Source organism: Clarias gariepinus, chromosome 22, assembly GCF_024256425.1.
Source record: "Clarias gariepinus isolate MV-2021 ecotype Netherlands chromosome 22, CGAR_prim_01v2, whole genome shotgun sequence".
In the NCBI taxonomy this organism is placed as follows: Eukaryota; Metazoa; Chordata; class Actinopteri; order Siluriformes; family Clariidae; genus Clarias; species Clarias gariepinus.
The window spans coordinates 8,442,767-8,458,291 of record NC_071121.1 but is presented as its reverse complement, the minus strand read 5'-3'; the positions used below and the strand labels follow the sequence as shown (position 1 = coordinate 8,458,291).

Genomic DNA, 15,525 nt, shown 5'->3' with positions numbered 1-15,525 from the left:
GTGTCCTGATTAGCTGTTTTGGTAAATAAACATACCAATAAAATGTAATGATGATATGATTTCATTTGGTGACATTTTCTTTTACCAATGTACAATCATATTACAGTAGTTCACTGACAATCCTGTTAATTATATATCTACAGTATCTAACTATCTAGTTAGCTAGCATAAGCGATAAGTAGTCAGGATGCTAACATGATGTCATAATGAAACAAAGCAATGCTTCTGAGATCTACAATAATTTTGACCTGATTCATTAGAAATCGCTAAGCTCATCATACTTTAGATGATTTAGCAAATTATTTGAGCAGCGCTATGCATCCCCAAGAAACTATGTGCTAAAGCAGGGTTGAAATTCACAGTAGGTAATGTGCTTCAAGTAATTAGTCAGTCGTACGCTTCTCATTTGCCTCACCGCTTTCTTCGTAATAAAATGACAGTGGCCAAATCTTAATCATTTCAAAAACTACCAACAGATAAAATTTTAACTTAAGGAACTCTTACTGGACTTTTATTTATTCATCAGCTTTGATGGCAGACAAGATCATGAACTGAAATGTGTGCTATTTTGGTTTCCAGTCATGTACACCAAATATCTGCACAATCATTGCATAAGAGGTGTTGCTAAATGTGCAATGCATACTGTAATTTGTTTTATAAAATGCTTTAAATCACATAAAGGACAAACTTTAATGATTCCATGTCTGGTATTTGCTTCATTATTCTATACTTTTTTGTGCATTTTATTCTTATCAATGCTGAAATTTCAGATGCTTGATTTTATTTACTCAAAGTTATAGAAATACATCGAAAAGTATACCATCATTCATTTGGAGTGCCTTGTTAATGCACTTTATTGGGATTTTATTTTTTATGTGACAGACCAACACAAAGTGGCACAACATTGTCAAGTGAAAGGAAAATGAAAAATGGTTTAAAGATTTTTTTTCAAACAAATTTATACTTTGTACACTTCAAGAAAGTTGGAAACTGGAAAAAAAAAATGGTGGTTTAGTGGTTATAACTGTTGCCTCACACCTCCAGGATTAAGAGTTTGAATCTTGCCTCAGATCTGTGGGCGTGGAGTTTACATGTTCTCAATCTTGGTGGGTTTTTGTTTTTTTCTCCTACAGTCAAAAAACATGTGGTATAGAATGCATGGCTTTTCCAAGTTGCCAGTATTGCATGAATGGGTGTTTGATTGTATGGCATGTGCCATCCAGGGTGTACCCCCACCCTTTGCCCTAAGATCCCTGGGATAAGCTCCATGCTCCCTGTGACCTTACATAGGATAAGTGGTACAGATAACAGACAGATGGATACACTATGTTACAGTGAAATGTTTACTTAAACTTAAATATAACCCGCACGTGACAATTTGGCGATTGTTTTGCCTTCAGTCTAGTCTTAAAGGAAAATCAGTCCTGTGGTGTAACTTAATGATTAGTGTACAGAATACGAGCATGATGGTATACTGTACTACCATCATGCTCGTATCCTCTGTGACATTATGACACCATCAATATAAATAACAGAGGTGAAAAGCAACAATACAAATACAAATTCAAACGTCTCACTGAAGTATGAGTGTGTTTCACTGTAACTATTTTTTAATAGTGTATAATCAATATTTAAAAATGGTTTTATTATTTTACACATAGTAAACACATAGTATTTTTTAATCTTAAAACATTTATTGTATTGTATTGTTATAATGCAACTGTAAAAGCTTTTAGCTTAAAGAACATTTAGTATGTTTTTCACAGCCTATAATGGTTCCTGTTAGATTATCTATTTTTGTTCTGGTGGTATATTTTATCTACCAATGAAAGAAATGCTGTTTTTTTGTGGTATTTTAATACCAGAAACATTTCTAATGGAAACTTACAGGAATCTGTATGAAACTAATAAGCCACTTCCTGTTAAGTTTTGTTGCATAATGAAAGCTGTCAGAGATTTTTTTAAATAGATATTATGGTAATTTAGAATACTATTTTTGCATCAGGATACCAGGAAGTTTATGTGAGATGTGAGTTCACTTCTAGTCAAATGTTGGCTTAACCCGGTGTACCCATCACTTTGGAACAGGATAAATTTGTTCTCACGAGACCACATGGCCTTTTTCCAATTATTCACAGATAAGTATTTTTCTTAAGGCTCCACAGCTGTTTAGTCCCAGTCCCTTGAGTTCTCTTCATATTGTTCATGTGGAAATGCTCTTACTGTTTTTTTTTTTGTTTGTTTTTTTTGTTTTTTTACAGTTGGTTTCACTAAGCCGTTAAGTATTCTCCGATCATGCTGATGCAGTATGGCTTTTCTCAAAGATGATGGTTCACCTCTATCCTTCCAGATTTTAATTAAGAATTTTCCAGTTATTAACTCAATAAAAAAGACAGTATAAATAAGATACTGTCAGAAATTAGCCATGCTCCAGTTATATTAAAACCTCTATTGGCTGCACTGTTTTATCAGCGGTTTCTGTTCAAGGCTGCTGTCTCCCAGTCATTGCTGTGCAGGTGTGATCATGTTACATCAGAAGAGCAGTGTGCAGCGCTTTGCTTTTGTAGTCTGAAGCTGTAACTGGTGCTGTTAAAGACTTTGTGCACCGTATGGAGAAAGTGTTTTGTTGCAAATGGATACAGGAGTTCAAGGAAGGCCATACAAGTGTTAGCTATCAAAAAGAAGACGGACGCCCGTCCGCATCCACGACTGAGGACAGCATTGCATCCATCGGACAAGTCAGCAGTGATAACCAGTAAGCCACCACGCCTCCAGTCTAACGACACTCACTCAGTCACTCATTCATCGTCTATACCGCTTTATCCTGTCTTCATGTTTGCGGTTCGGGGGGGGGGGGGGGGGGGGGGGGGGCTGTGGGGGGGGCTGGAGCCTATATCCCAGGAAGCTTAGGGCATGAGGTGCCGTACACCCTGGACAGGGGTCACACAATTTAAGAAAGCCAATGTGCAGGTCTTTGGACTGTGAGAGGAAATCGAAGTACCCGGGGTAAACCCAGCAAACACAAGCACATCCAACATGCAAACTCCATGCACATAGAGATGGGAATCGAGTCTGGCTGGGAATCGAACCCGGACCCTGGAGGTGCAAGTCTCACCCGCACCTTTAGATCTGCTGTTAATCAAGATTAAAATAATTAAAATCTTCTGACCAATCAGAATCCAACGGTTATAATGAAGACACCCTAATGAAGACAATTTATCGAATTTACCCCCCCCAAAATCCTTAATGTGCACATACATCGTCCCCTGGCGGTGAATCGCTTTATAGCCCACAGCAGAACCTGGTGCAGCGCACCTTTTTCCCCGTCAGGTCCCCTAATTCCTTTTCACGTTGACTTTAAGCACCCGTTTTCACGCAATTTCTAAAAGGATTGGCTGGTTTTCCGTAGTCACGTCGGACAGTGACCAATCAGCGCATAGCTCAAGAGAACGAATCCTAGCGCAATGGGCGGGGCCTGTCGGAAAGCGGGTGCGAAAACACACCGTCTCAGCTCCTTCTTTGGCTCCATTCGGAACTCCCATCCGATTGTCGGGGATGTGACCCCGGAACAGGACGCTTCCTTAGAAACAACTTAACGTTTAAATAAGACGCGAACAAGGGACGCAGGGAAAAAAACATCCTGGACCAGGAGAGGTGAGTGAGAAAAGTTGGATTAGTGTGGTTAAATAAATAAAAAAGCGTGAATTGTGTTAGCATTGAGGATCCAGGGTTAGCCTGGTAGCTTAGCTTAGCTAGCGGTAGTGCTGAGTGTATGGGAACTTCATTGAAGGCTTTGTTAGAAACCCCGGTGTGCTCAGCTCGCTCCGCTACTGATTAACACCTTAAGGAAGGTAAATAAAATGTGTGCGAGGAGGCAGAGGGTTGAAGAAGTGCCACTGTGTGATGATGTAACTGTACATTTTATTTAAAGAACATGTTTTGAAGAAATTGTTGGAGTATAGAGTAATAATTCTGTCTCCAGATCATCAGCACTGCCACTCTTCTCTTTAGTTTTTATCTCAAGTTTGATCAACACATCCCTGCTGGAGCATTTTGTAAGCATTTTAATTCTAAACATCTTTGATTGCCTTATACAGGTTTGTATTGTATGCTCTCTCTTTCTCTTTCACACACACACACACACACACTCTTAATCATGGTGCAGATCAGGTAACATTATACACTCATTACTCACAGGGATGGTCTGGAATATGAACTGATCAGGAATGCCATGGCTTAACACTTCGACAGAGCGTTGATCACCGTCTATTTTTGTCCCCTCACGCCCTCGGACCCATTGTGGACGTGGACGCGACTGTCATGTTAGGCTCGCGGCTCACGTTCGGACAGGAGGGTGGCCAACATAGATCACCTGTTCTGTTTAATGTACAGTAACGGTCACAGGTTTCGATTTCCACATTCTAGAACAATGCTCTTGTTTTGATTTTATTCACAGGAAATCCTGAAATCATACGTATGGCATTAGGTAATTAAGAAGCAACAACTTTATTTTAAGACATAAACGTCAGCTGTTCTGGAATAGTTTGTGCAAGAACGGTATTGTGGAGCGCATTTGCAAAACCCATCAAGCATCATGAGGAAACCGGTTCTCGTGACGACCATCCCAGGAAAGCAAAACAAAAACTTACCAGCCATAGAAAACGCTAATTAACAAACAGCACCTCGGATTAGAGCCGTAATGAAGACTACTTTACAGAGCATTAATCTGTAAGGAGATTATTGCATATTTTGGATGCCTTCAGCATTGTTTTACACAGTTAAAAGAAATAAAAATCAGGAAGCACCATGGAATTAGGTGTGTCCAAACTTTTGACTGGTAGTCTAGCTGATGCCGTTACTGACGTCAGGAATTTTTTTTTTGCGGTTCTTTGATACGCAGAGTGCACTTAAAGCGCTGTCAGAGTCAGTATGCCGTGAATTACTGGGAATGAATTTGCCTGAGCACCTTCAGAATAATGTCAGCATCAATTTTTTTTCTAGTAACAGTTGCATCGTTTTTTCACAGTCTGTTTCATCATGCCGTCTTTTTAACTGAATATAAATCAGTGCCGAGTAATCGCCTCCTCGTAGCATCCGGGTTCCCGGGTTTGAATCTGACCTCTGATTACTGTCTCTATGGTGTTTCCGTGTGTCCTGGTTTCCTGGGGGATTTCCAGTGTCCTCCTACTAAACAAACCATTTTGCAATGTGAGCCGTGTGTGTCTGAATGTTCTGCCCGCCCTGTCGGTATTTTTGCCTCACACCCAGTGTGACTCCGGGGTTGACTCCAGATCCACCACAACAACTGATATTCCAGTAAATAATCATAATCGCAGTTACGGTTATAATAATGTGACTTTATAGATGATTATAAAGTATAAAATATATAACACAAATGAACACAGGTTCCCTGTAGAGTCTGGTTTCTCTCTTAGGGCGTTTCTACATTACAGCTCTGGGATCGTTTCTGAGAGCATGTGGCCTCAAAGCCTGGTTAATTTTGACCAGTGAGAATGCAACCGTTACATGCTTGGGATCCTGAATCAGATGTGGAGGCCAATATTACCTGAACATGGAAGTAGATCGTTGTTTAGACAAGCTGGGTAGTGGGGACAAGTGATTAATCATTTCTGGGCATGGTACACATCACTGTAATCTAACGGGAAAACGCCCTTAAAAAGTCATAGTTATCTTATTTAATTAAGCCTGAAAATTGGGATTAAAAAATTTAAATAATTCTGTAGGTCTGACAAAACCATACAAAAAATGTTTTTATTCCACATTATATGATTTTTAAATCTTTTTTCTGTTCATCAGAAGGAATATTTATGCTTAGCATCTCACATTCAGTCCATTTAGCATTAAAATAGGAAATCAGTCAGTCAAAAATGGTCAAATCTGATATGGAAATTTGCTTTTCGGCCCGTTTGAATAAGACCGTACCTTTTGATTTTGATTTCCATCTCATTATTGAGTTTGTCTTCCACGCTTTAGCAAACGGTCCTGAACTTGATATTCATTATAGTCGTGATATAATATGTATTCACAGCAATCTGACACAGTTTAGGACTTCGCTCAGGGTTCCCAAGCCGGAGCAGGTGGAGCTCTGGCGCAGCTCAGCCTCTGTGTCCCTTGGGGTGATGATCAGCTGTCTTTGCGCAGCAGGCTTAGGCAAGGCTCAAACCCCCTGCCATGCTCCGACACGCTTTATATGCTATGGCTTAAATGTTTTGCACCGAAGCTCAACCCCCTCCAGTTTCTTTCAGACTATACAGCATTGAAACAAAGCAAGGGATGTGTTTCTAATAAATCAAAAACAATATACAATCTATGGAACCTGTTTATGTACGTTAATGAAATATTAGATGTGAAAGGATTGTTGATGGATTGCTTAGAGGTTTGTGCAAAAGAGCACCATGCACACTAGAGTACATCGAATAATTAAAGAATTGAGTATGAGGTCATGCCGAGAATCAGTACTGGAACATTACCAGTATAATAAAATTTTTCATAGTTGATTTATTTTTATCGCATGCAAGTTGTATGAAGTTATAGATGTGTAGTGACCTGGGAATTTATTGCTTTAAGGAACCGGGCTGAAACGTCTTGCATTGAAGCATCAAACCCCTCCAGTTTCTCTAAGACAAATAAACTCTGGCATTTTCTCATTAGTCATGTATGATTTGTAACTTTCCTTTCCCCTGTTGGCCAGCGTTAACAATATAATTTTCCCTTGCGTATTTACACCCGCCGATACAGCAAGTGGCAGTATGCATTGATTTGGTTTGTGAGTCGCCATTAAACACAAGGGGAGAAGAGAACGAGGAAGGCCTAATATTGTTGCTATTTGAGAGCAGCGCTTTCTTTCTACTTAATCAGCTATGGCTGTGTAGGTCAGGGAATAAGATTGGTGCATGCTAAAGTAGCTGCACACTGAGATTGCAGATGGCACTGCAATCGGCATGGCACTGATGGCGTCATGTCTAAACAGCAATCAACTTCCGTTCGCAGGTACAATTGGCTTTCATATCTGATTCGATCCATGCCCAAGTACGCTGTACTGTGCCCAAAACCACCTCTTCAAGCAAACTTGGGCACGGTTCCCGAGCGCGGACCGATTGTGTTCTTACTGATCAAAGCGAACCAGATTTTGGGGTCAAGTGTTTTCGGAAATGATTCCGGGGCCCTAATGTAAAAACTCGCATAAAGTCTCACACTGCTTACAGTTAATTCTTGTCACCTCGATCAAAGATAAAACAAACCACTTAAGGGAATGCAGTTATATGAAATGTAATATCCAAAAAGTTTGGTGTGATACAAAGCAAAGCTATTGTTACCACCTGGAAAGTGATTATTTTTCTATATTAGCACACCCTGAAGAGTTTTATTTTTCTTACAGTACGGCTGATTATTAGATTTAGTAGTTCGTGTAATCTCACAGCTTGTCATGTTAGCATAAAAATCTGCCTTCTGCTCAGCTCATGTTCACTTGTTACCAAGCGCTCATTCTCCCCTTAATTAGTTGTAGCCAATTCACACCCATCATTAAGGCACAATAGGCACATTAGGTAACAAGGAAGGCTATCATATGTTTCCTTCGAGACACGTGACTCCGGCCAACCGCATTTTTTCGAGCTCACTTAGAGAATAGCGATATCTGTTCCTTCTGCTTGTGGGATTTCACAGATGCCCATGTGACTGACATCGTGGTTGATGGGAGAGAGCCACCCATCCCTGCTCCCTGAGAGAGCTTGACCATTCAGCTCTCTCTCTCTCTCCTTTCTCTTTCTCTTTCTCTGCCCCCAAGCTGTGGGCTATAGAATCAGCTGCTTCTTATAGAATGATATTGCTCATTAGAGTATATTCAGGCCAAAAAATTGCAGTTGTATTGCGAGTTAAAATGTGTTTGAGCTGATTTTGGTACAGATCAGTAACTAAGAGCTGACTCGTATCGTACAGCACGGTGCAACCTAGTATTTTATTCTGTTTTATGATTACCAGATGTTTTTGCTGTTATTTCTTTCCAGCACAATCAGTGTCGAGCCAGTTAGTCAGAATGGAAACATGGTTGTTTTTAACTGTTCTTTTTACATAAATCCATCATAAGTCTTTTGCAGAGCATAACCATAGCTCTCTCTCGCTCTTTCTCGCTCGCTCTCGCACACATCCTCATCCTTCCCGGTGAAATCCCGACGGGACCGACTCACTGCAGTAGTGTTTCTATTGTAATTCATGATGAGCACTCAATGCAAGACACACCGTCATGTGTAGCAGTTTTTCCCCATAATGTGACATTTCTCCAGTTAAAAATAACAGATTCGTTTCCTATGGATTTTCAGGACAGGGGCGAATTTGTCTCTTCAGCTTTTATTTCTACATAATTAGTCCTGTGTGTTAAATTAGTAAAGAATCAACTAAGTCTGAACCAAGAGTGACCCAGTGGTAATGGGAAAAAAATAATCTGTCGTATAGTCAATATATTGCATCAAATGCTGTAATATTTTCCATATTAAATAGGAGTCGATGACAGAAAGTTGGAAGCAGCGCTGAAGGGGAGGTTATGATTATTTGGCATTTGGTAAATCCCTGTACAGGGTCACGTTTCCCATACTTCACGCATACTGCTGACGACTCGTGACCTACTTCTCGGAAGTACTTTCACTACATGCTTCATCATCATTACGGCTGGATACTGCAACCATTGTTTTTCATACTGTACATACAAAGAAGCAGATTACAGTAAAACCCTTTTTCAAACGGACAGCAGTTCAGCTGAAGCTTCTAACAGTTGGTTTTTGCTTTGTATCACGATTTGGATTTTCCCTTTAGACACAACGTTCAAAAATCGCGACAGATTTAATAAATGATAATAAAAACAAAATGTAAAGAATTTACCCTCTTCAGTTGTATCAGTGAGAGAATAATCTCAGAATTATTTAGTTTTTTGGCAAAATTTCTTGTTTTCTATGTAGTGTTTTTTTTTTCTTTTTAAATCAATGCATTTTAAAAATGTAAAGCTTTGTCAGCTGTCATAGGGTATAGACATGGGGTATAAACATTCTTCGTAGTTTTAATATGTTTGCAAAAGAGTAATTTTAGAATAATGTACAATATTGAAACTTCTGTTAATTAGTTAGTAAACTTGGAACATTTTAATTAGGTTTATATCTCATTCAATGTTTAAGATCACTCTATGAAGTGTCTTAAATGAAATGTCTTAAGTAAATGCATTTCCTCTTTTTTTTTTATTTCTTTAAATGTTCCTTCCAAAGAGCCAGACCTTCTTATAAGTTTAATGTATTCTTGAGAAATAGTTCTCCAGGCTTCCTGAAGGACCTTCTCCATCCCTGTACCTGACCAGTTTCAGAGGAATTTTTGTTTTGTTTGTTAAGCCACACAGTGACCTATAAATAATTTGAACGCAAAAATCATTTAACTTAAGGCATGAACCAGTGAGAAACAGGTGCAGATGATGACAGATGATCAGGCCGCTGATTAGTATACTGCTGATGCTGAATGCTAAATGGTTGGAACAGACATAAGGGAAAATGAGGTCGATGCTGAGATTGTTTAAATATTACAAATGTACAAAATATATACAAATTGCTTTTGTAGCATATGTGACAGAGTTTTTGCCAGGAGACAATGTTAACATACTTCCCTGTATTTGATGAATTGAAACTCAATCCTGTGCATAACCGATATCTAACACTGGTATTAAATCAAGTGTACTTCATTCCTGATGGATTCTTTTTAAATGAAGCGCTTTTGTTCCTGGTTTTTAAAATAAAACAGTCAGCAGAATCTGGTTTTCTGGCTCAAAAGAGATTTTCACAGCACATCAGTTACAGATAATAAAATCTCCTACTCCATGTCTCCGCTGCTGGTGTGTGTAGGAGGGTGTGGCCTTCCCAGCTGCTGCAAGAGAAGTGACTTGGTTTAGCTGCTGACAGATTTAATGCGAGCACATGATTAGCTTTTCGAGATATGTGACCTTTATTTCCATCCCGTAACTTTTTCCCTATTATTCAATTCTCGTGTTACGTCAGGTCAGAGTTGTTCAGCTTATAAACTTATTAAAAAAAAAAAAAAAAAAAAAAAAATTGCTTCTCCATATTATTGCAGGCTGATTCGATGTCCAATAGTTGAAATGTGTCTAACTGCGACTATTATTTATGGGAATCACCAGATACAGGAATAGGAGAAGATGTGATGCCTAAGTAGGTGCTGATTCATGCGTTCTGGCATGCTCTTCACAAGTTTTTCATATTGCTGTTGAATAACTTTTATACCACTCTTCTTGCGAAAGTTCAGCGATGCTTAATGGTGTGTGACCATCCATCTTTCTTTTAATGACATTTCAGAAGTTTTTTGGAGTAAATTGCAGTTTTTTTTACCCCAGAGATGTATTTATTCGCTAAAATTAATAAAAAAAATAAAAAATGAATTAATAAAAATAAAAAAAGTCAGTTTGGCAATACAAGAATTGACACCAAAAAGAATCGCAATATTTCTCCGCATTTATGTACACACAACACAAATCGTTATTAAAAGTTTTAATCATTTGATATATGATTTTATTTGTGAGAGCGTGTGTGTAAGTATGTGTGCTTGTGCCCTGTGATGGATTGGCACCCCGTCTAGGGTGTAGCTTGTGCCCCGAGTTCCCTGGGATCAGCTCCAGGCCTAATACGACAGAAAACTCAGCTTAACTGAGCTAAGCTCAGTTTTGCACCATGTAGTGACCACTCGTGCTATACAAGTTGTTTAGCGAAGCGATATTTTATAGCATGAACGGCCTCACACAAGGCAAGAACAACCAATGAGAATCAAAGAAAAAAGCGTTATATAAGGCAATAATACTGACATAACATTCTTGTAAAATAAAACTCTTATCTGTGGACAGGGGACAGTGGTTAGGTTGAAAACCACCGGAGTCGTCTTTTAGGGCTTAGCATAAACAGTCATGCTGACGGCACTAAATGCTTTGGCTGTACGAAGAGGTGACCTTTGTGACCCTGCCACATGCAAGACCTTATCACATTGCACGGACTGGATACTCAGTGCTACAGCGCAGTAAATGAGTACGACCAGGGTTCACTCGGTGTAACAGATGTACTTTTAATAATCACTTGACAAGATTGCCAAGTTCAGTTGATTTCATTAGCATCCGAAAATACGAACGTGTCCAGATTTAACTCTAGGACGTCTCATTCGACTGAGTTCAGCACTTTCTCTTTAACCCTGTGTTGTGTAAGACTCTGTACAGATGCCATTAGATTATCATGGGGTTTTGGCGGGGTTTCCTATTTTGCACGTGCTCAGCTGTGTCAGTGTTTTTCTTTTATCCGTTTCTAAGAAAAAATATAGGCAGAAATTTGTGCTGTTTCCTACAAAACTTGACGATGTTAATCCTGTCTAGATGCAAATTTTATATTGGAGGGAAAATATGATCATGTGACTGCTTTTACTAGTTGCATTTAGTCTTGTTGCACATGTAACTATGACCCTCGATATATAAAACCCTCTTAAGTCACAAAAAAAAAGTGAATTTAAAATTTTCAGCTGCAGTTGGAAACCTGGCTTGCCTGGAAAGGGGGGAAAAGTACTTCTCGTACTGCATGGACACAGCGCTGTGGATGGAGCATGATCACATGTCTGTATGATGCAACTTTGGGCTTGTATGAAATCCAACCCACGAAAAACTGGCTTCTCCACTGGTTATTTAAATCGTTGTCTTTAGCACAGAGAAACCGTAATCGGTACCGTGATCTAGTAATTTAATCCGAATAGGATTCAAGACAAAGATGATTTATTTCAGAAACTCAGTCTTTATTATCAGCTGAAAGTAATAAATCTCTATGATGCTAGTGACATTCTGGTTTAGACATTTTATCTTTTTTGCTAAAGCCCTCTTTCACTGGTGCATTTCTTTTTATATCACCTTTGTTCCAGAAAAAAAAAAAGCAGGCCAACTTTAAGATATTAATCACAATAAACAGATATTTCCCTACTACCGGAGATCATCCGACAGTTCAGACTGCTCGGAGCGTGCAGTTCATAATCATAACAACACATGCAGCACCACGACTGAGGGATTACCTTCGTCCCGTGCTCAATTTGCTGCTTTTAAGTTATCAAGTTCATCATCCGTCGGCTAATGGATTTCTTATTCCTGAGCTTCAGAGCCTAAGATCGGTAAGGATTAGTCTGTAGCAGGATTTCTGCTCATGCTGCGCACAGGGGTTTTCTTAAGCTGTGCATTTGAAGTGATTTTTAATCACGTTCCTGTTAAGATCAGAAGATTTTACTTTTTGGGTGGTGTTGCAGAATACATTTTATTTTTTTTTACAACGTTTTAGCATATGTTAATAGTTTTTCAAATATATAAATAAATAAAAAAAATTTAAAAAAAGTATATAGTAGGATTGGTAATGAGTTGCGAGCAGATGAGTTTAATTTTAATATCACAACAATTGAAAATACTAATATATAGAGAGACATTTCTTTTTTGTTTTTTTTCTTGACAGCAATTGTAAATAATAATAAAAAAAAATAAAAATATAAAATCTAGTCCTGTTAATTGAGAGGGGGGAAAACAAAATTCCCAAATTTTACAACTCATTTCCTTTGTTAAAGGAATTACAATTTTTTATGTTATTTTTCCAGTGTATCTAAAATAGAAAAAAAATAATAAAATAATCATGTGTGTGTGTACATATATATATATATATATATATATATATATATAATACTATTGTTCAAAAGTTTGGGGTCACTTTCTAACTCCATTATCGTTCCTGATTTTTATTTCTTTCTACATTGTAAAGGAATGCTGAAGGCGTCCAAAAAATGCATTAATCTCCTTTGAACAGTTAATTGTGAGATGTATCTCCTACTTCTGCTCTGTAAAGACTTCATAACGCCTCTAATCTGAGGTGCTGTTAATTGGTCATTTTTCAGGCTGATAACTCTAAATGATCTTCTCGTCTGCGGCAGAGGTAGGTTTTGGTCTCGTCCTCCTGTGATGGCCTTCATGCGAGCCAGTTTCATTATGGTGCTCGACGGATTTTGCAAATGCACTTGACAATACTGTTCTTGCAAGAACTATTACAGAAAGGCTGACCTCTGTGTCTTAAAATAACAACTAACTGTTGTTTTTCAGTAAGGTACTATTCGCAAACAAGTGCCAGTCTAGAAAAAAAAAATCGAAATCGTATATATTAAAAGGCAAATTATTTCCCAGCCTTGGAGCAACCACAGTAAAAGCTTGATCACCTCTGTACTTGTACTTAGTAGATATAAAAGAATCTGATGGGACGATGTAAGTGAACGTGTTAAAGAGCTGCTATAAATCACCCAGAAATTTTGAGAGACACGTCATTTTAAGTTTTAGAGACAAGCGTAAGAACTTTAAAATCAACTAGAAGACAGTGTAGCGATGCCAAAAAAGGGGTTATATCTTTTATCTATATTCCTGCTTGGATGTATTAGCCAAAGACGAGAAGCAGCATTTTAAACCAACTTCAGGGATGGTTGTGGGAGACCAATGTATAAATCATTACAGTAATCTAACCGAGAAATGCATGTATAGTCTTTTCAAAATCTCAAAAGGACAGAAAGAGTTGAAAGTTTTTCGTTTGTTTTTTTGTCTGTTTCTCAAAAATACGGTTACTTTCAAATATTACTCACCAGTTTCCCTACAAACTGCTGTTTTATTGGTAGAAAAAGGAACCATGGTAAGTGCCGATAGTGCTAGTAAAGGCAGGGAGGCTGAATGGAAGGTTTTACCTTCATTTAGATGAAGGAAGTTTAACGTCAGCCATTATTTTATTTTATTTTATTACCAGACACTTAAATAAGGATTGTACAGATCCGTTCCTATTTAGACCCTCGAATTAAAATTCAAATGTTTATTCGCCCCATACACGGTATAATATGCAGTGAAATGCTTACATGACTGTTTGTCCAAAGTAGAAAAATGTAAAAAGTATGAATTGTATAAATGAACTGTAAGTTCAATTAAATTTTATTTGTATAGCGCTTTTAACAATGTAAATTTACATTGTCACAAAGCAGCTTTACACAATCAAAAGAATTAAGTTTATATGTAATGTGAATGTGTATGAATCAAAATGATATGAGTATATGGCATAATGATCCTGTTTATGATCCTGTATATCCTCAGTTATCATTAACTACTATTAATTATAACAAAAAGAGAAATGTGTGTAGTAAAATTTATTTATTTATTTATTTATTTATTTATAATTTATTGGTTTCGCTCTCATTTTAACACCAACTTTAAAAAACAACAGCAGCAAATTAAGTGATATTTGCTATCTTAAAATGAACAATCAATCCAGTTTGATCCAAGGCTGAAATAGTACGCGTATTCATCCCCGTTCAGATCGGTGCGTGTCCTAAAGTCTAGCTTTAACTCGTGCTGGCAGTTCTCTGCATTAATTCAGGAAATTTTTTATGAATGTTATAACACAGTTTTTACCAGGTTCTAATCCAGATTGTACATTTATTTATTTATTTATTTATTTATTTATTTTCTTTAATTAAAAAAAATGTATGAATGCTGTTAAAGTTCTAAATCAAATGGATGGAAGTACACGGCCTTTTTAACCTGATAACACTTCCTACAGCCTGCGCTGTTTTTGAACACTGCATGACAAGGTTTACAAAAGATTCACAAGATGACTCGGCAGCACATCACTAAAGTCTGATATCACTTCAGAGATATGATTTTTTTTTAAGGTTGGAAATGTTAGATTAACATGTTTATGTAATACATATTTTTTTACCCCAGCGTGCTCATCAGATGATGTGTGAAACTTAATGCTCTAAGGTTTGTGCTTTGCTAGCAATAATCTAGACAACTAACTATTTTGAGTGTTGAATGTGTTTGTATGTTACTTATACCCCTATCTCACCTACGCGGTTTTGCACGGTGGCCATAAGTACGGTTCATCATGATTCACCGCAAGTTTTTGGCGCTGAGTACGTTTCTATCTTTCCGTGCGAAAAATTAAATATGTAAAATTTTTTAAACATGTAAAAATTTTTTGGACAGTCCTTGTGGAAGCTTGCGGTCCTTACAGAACTTCGCGGAACGCCGGCGGGCAATCGTGGCGCCTCACGATTAGAGAGCGTTAGAGTGCCTAACTCCGCATCTCACCGTGAGTCAAACCACATAGGTGATGTAGGGGTATTAAGCTTGTATACAGTAATTCATTTAAATAATTCTTTGTTTTTTCCGATACTGTTCATAACCTGACACCAAAAATTATTTACCACTTACAAACAATGCAGCGTGAATAATTTGATGTTTGAAAACTTATCAGCTAAAACAGCTAAATCTTCGACCCTTACTCCACCACTTGTAGCTCAAACAGGGCCTCTGAGTGGCGCAGTGGTAAAGTGCTCGCCCTATCATCCGGAGATCGCTGGGTTATGCTGTAACCTCTCGCAGCCGGAGGTCTGGAGAGAGCTGATTGGTCGAGCTCTCTCAGAGGG

At 38.0% G+C, this 15,525-nt stretch overlaps 1 protein-coding gene across 2 annotated transcripts in view; it reads left to right on the top strand.

The window, feature by feature from the left end:
* Positions 1-3,513: 3,513 nt before the first annotated feature.
* The window catches only part of ctnnbip1 (catenin, beta interacting protein 1), a 38,596-nt gene continuing 26,584 nt past the window's right edge, over positions 3,514-15,525 (top strand). The window contains exon 1 of one of the 2 annotated variants that reach the window (XM_053483356.1): positions 3,514-3,654. The gene's annotated coding sequence lies outside the window, so the exon portion shown is untranslated. Of the gene's footprint in view, positions 3,655-4,072; positions 4,098-15,525 lie in introns of those variants that run through there. The other variant, XM_053483357.1, reaches the window with a different exon arrangement.